We start from the raw sequence: 4,838 nt of genomic DNA, 5'->3' as shown, positions 1-4,838 counted from the left end.
GCTTGTGAACAAGCAGCTTGACGAGGCACATGGTATGTATTTTTTGGTGGTCAACAAATATTAAGAGGAGCATGATGCTATTATCTATAATATGTTGTGACTGTAGATGTAGCTGCGGCCATGGAGACTGCTACCTCTTGAGCACTGCGTTGGTTTTCCCTTGAAGAGGAAAGGGTGATGCAGCAAAGTAGCATAAGTATTTCCCTCAGTTTTTGAGAACCATGGTATCAATCCAGTAGGAGGCTACGCGCGAGTCCCTCGCACCTACACAAAACAAATAAATCCTCGCAGCCAACGCGATAAGGGGTTGTCAATCCCTACACGGTCACTTACGAGAGTGAGATCTGATAGATATGATAAGATAATATTTTTGGTATTTTTATGATAAAGATGCAAAGTAAAATAAAAGCAAAGTAAAAAAGCAACGGAAATAACTAAGTGTTGGAAGATTAATATGATGAAGATAGACCCGGGGGCCATAGGTTTCACTAGTGGCTTCTCTCAAGAGCATAAGTTTTACGGTGGGTGAACAAATTACTATTGAGCAATTGACAGAATTGAGCATAGTTATGAGAATATCTAGTTATGATCATGTATATAGGCATCACGTCTGAGACAAGTAGACCGACTCCTGCCTGCATCTACTACTATTACTCCACACATCGACTGCTATCCAGCATGCATCTAGAGTATTAAGTTCATAAGAACAGAGTAACGCTTTAAGCAAGATGACATGATGTAGAGGGATAGATTCATGCAATATGATAAAAACCCCATCTTGTTATCCTCGATGGCAACAATACAATACGTGCCTTGCTGCCCCTACTGTCACTGGGAAAGGACATCGCAAGATTGAACCCAAAGCTAAGCACTTCTCCCATTGCAAGAAAGATCAATCTAGTAGGCTAAACCAAACTGATAATTCAAAGAGACTTGCAAACATAACCAATCATACATAAAAGAATTCAGAGAAGATTCAAATATTGTTCATAGATAAACTTGATCATAAACCCACAATTCATCGGTCTCAACAAACACACCGCAAAAGAAGATTACATCAAATAGATCTCCACGAGAGAGGGGGAGAACTTTGTATTGAGATCCAAAAAGTGAGAAGAAGCCATCTAGCTAATAACTATGGACCTGAAGGTCTGAGGTAAACTACTCACACTTCATCGGAGAGACTATGTTGTTGATGTAGAAGCCCTCTGTGATCGATGCCCCCTCTGGCGGAGCTCCGGAACAGGCCCCAAGATGGGATCTCGTGGATATAGAAAGTTACGATGGTGGAATTAGGGTTTTCGCTCCGTCTCTGATCATTTGGGGGTACGTAGGTATATATAGGAGGAAGGAGTACGTCGGTGGAGCAACAGGGGCCCCACGAGGGTGGAGGTCGCGCCTGGGGGGGGGGGGGGTAGGCACGTCCCCCTACCTTGTGGCTTCCCTGTTGGTTGCTTGACGTAGGGTCCAAGTCTCCTAGATCATGTTCGTTCCGAAAATCATGTTCCCGAAGGTTTCATTCCGTTTGGACTCCGTTTGATATTCTTTTTCTGCGAAACCCTAAAATAGGCAAAAAAACAACAATTCTGGGCTGGGCCTCCGGTTAATAGGTTAGTCCAAAAAATAATATAAAAGTGTATAATAAAGCCCAATAATGTCCAAAACAGAATATAATATAGCATGGAACAATCAATAATTATAGATACGTTGTAGACGTATCAAGCATCCCCAAGCTTAATTCCTGCTCATCCTCGAGTAGGTAAATGATAAAAACAGAATTTTTGATGTGGAATTCTACTTGGCATAATTTCAATGTAATTCTGCTTAATTGTGGTATGAATATTCAGATCCGAAAGATTCAAGACAAAAGTTCAATATTGACATAGAAATAATAATTCTTCAAGCATACTAACTAAGCAATTATGTCTCTTCAAAATAATATGGCCAAAGAAAGTTATCCCTACAAAATCATATAGTCTGGCTATGCTCTATCTTCACCACACAAACTATTTAAATCATGCACAACCCCGATGACAAGCCAAGCAATTGTTTCGTACTTTTGACATTCTTAAACTTTTTCAATCTTCACGCAATACATGAGCGTGAGCCATGGATATAGCACTATATGTGGAATAGAATGGTGGTTGTGGAGAAGAGAAAAAAGGGGAATATAGTCTCACATCAACTAGGCGTATCAACGGGCTATGGAGATTCCCATCAATAGATATCAATGTGAGTGAGTAGGGATTGCCATGCAACGGATGCACTAGAGCTATAAATGTATGAAAGCTCAACAAAAGAAACTAGTGGGTGTGCATCCAACTCGCTTGCTCACGAAGACCTAGGGAATTTTGAGGAAGCCCATCATTGGAATATACAAGCCAAGTTGTATAATGAAAAATTCCGACTAGTATATGAAAGTGATAACATAGGAGACTCTCTATTATGAAGATCATGGTGCTACTTTGAAGCACAAGTGTGGTAAAAGGATAGTAGCATGGTCCCTTCTCTCTTTTTCTCTCATTTTTTTATTTGGACCTTTTCTCTTCCTTTTTATGGCCTCTTTTTTTGGGCTTCTTTGGCCTCTCTTTTTTTTGTCCGGAGTCTCATCCCGACTTGTGGGGGAATCATAGTCTCCATCATCCTTTGCTAACTTGGGACAATGCTCTAAAAATGATGATCATCACACTTTTATTTACTTACAACTCAACAATTACAACTCAATACTTAGAACAAAATATGACTCTATGTGAATGCCTCCGGCGATGTACCGGGATATGCAACGAATCAAGAGTGACATGTATGAAAGAATTATGAATGGTGGCTTTGCCACAAATACAATGTCAACTACATGATCATTCAAAGCAATATAACAATGATGGAGCGTGTCATCGTAAACGGAATGGTGGAATGTTGCATGGCAATATATCTCGGAATGGCTATGGAAATGCCATGATAGGTAGGTATGGTGGCTGTTTTGAGGAAGGTATATGGTGGGTGTATGATACCAGCGAAAGGTGCGCGGTATTAGAGAGGCTAGCAATGGTGGAAGGAAGAAAAGTGCGTATGATCCATGGACTCAACCTTAGTCATAAAGAACTCATATACTTATTGCAAAAATCTACAAGTTATCAAAGCAAAGTATTACACGCATGCTCCTAGGGGGATATATTGGTAGGAAAAGACCATCGCTCGTCCCCGATCGCCACTCATAAGGAAGATAGTCAATAAACAAATCATGCTCCGACTTCATCACATAATAGTTCACCATACGTGCATGCTATGGGAATCACAAATTTTAACACAAGTATTTCTCAAATTCACAACTACTCGACTAGCATGACTCTAATATTACCACCTCCATATCTCAAAACAATTATCAAGTATCGAACTTCTCATAGTATTCAACACACTCATAAGAATTTTTTTAAATTTAATCTTGAATGCCTCAAATAATTAAAGCAAATTACCATGCTGTTTTGTAGGACTCTCAAAATAATCTAAGTGAAGCATGAGAGAACAATGGTTTCTATAAAACAAATCCACCGACGTGCTCTAAAAGATATAAGTGAAGGACTAGAGCAAAAACTATATAACTCAAAAGATATAAGTGAAGCACAAAGAGTATTCTAATAATTTCTGAATCATGTGTGTCTCTCTCAAAAATTTTGTACAGCAAGGATGATTGTGGAAAAGTAACAAATAAAGACTCAAATAATACAAGATGCTCCAAGCAAAACACATATGATGTGGTGAATAAAAATATAGCTCCAAGTAAAGTTACCAATGGAAGTAGACGAAAGAGGGGATGCCTTGCTGGGCATCCCCAAGATTTGGATTTTTGGTGTCCTTAGATTATCTTGGGGGTGCCACGGGAATCCCCAAACTTAGGCTCTTGCTACTCCTTGTTCCATAATCCATCAAATCTTTTACCCAAAACATGAAAACTTCACAACACAAAACTTAAAGTAGGAAATCTCGTGAGCTCCATTAGCGAAAGAAAACAAAAGACCACTTAAAGGTACTGTAATGAAATCCTTGTTTATTTATATTGGTGTTAAACCTACTGTATTCCAACTTCTCTATGATTTATAAACTATTTTACTAGCCATAGATTCATCAAAATAAGCAAACAACACACGAAAAACAGAATCTGTCAAAAACAGAATAGTCTGTAGTAATCTGTAGATAGCGCAAGATCTGGAACCCCAAAAATTCTAAAATAAATTTCTGGGCGTGAGTAATTTATCTATTAATCATCTTAAAAAAGAATTAACTAAATATAACTTTCCAAATGAAAATGGCAGCAGTTCTCGTTAGCGCTAAAGTTTCTGTTTTTTACAGCAAGATTAACAAGACATTCTCCAAGTCTTCCCAACGTTCTACTTGGCACAAACACTAATTAAACACAAAAAACACAACCAAAACAGAGGCTAGAGAAATTATTTATTACTAAACAGGATCAAAAAGCAAGGAATAAAAATAAAATTGTGTTGCCTCCCAACAAGCGCTATCGTTTAACGCCCCTAGCTAGGCATAAAAAGCAAGGATAGATCTAGGTATTGCCATCTTTGGTAGGCAATCCATACGTGGCTCTCATAATAGATTCATAAGGTAATTTAATTTTATTTCTAGGAAAGTGTTCCATGCCTTTCCTTAACTTAAATTGGAATCTAATATTTTGTTCCTCCATATCAATAATTGCACCAATCGTTCTAACGAAAGGTCTACCAAGAATAATAGGACATGAAGGATTGCAATCTATGTTAAGAACAATAAAATCTACGAGCACATAGTTCCTATTTGAAACAATAAGAACATCATTAATTCTTCCCATA

The sequence above is a fragment of the Triticum urartu genome, chromosome 2A (genome assembly GCF_056163025.1).
Source record: "Triticum urartu cultivar PI428250 chromosome 2A, HENAU_Tu73, whole genome shotgun sequence".
NCBI lineage: Eukaryota > Viridiplantae > Streptophyta > Magnoliopsida > Poales > Poaceae > Triticum > Triticum urartu.
The sequence above is the reverse complement of the archived record's forward strand: the minus strand, read 5'-3'. Positions refer to the sequence as shown.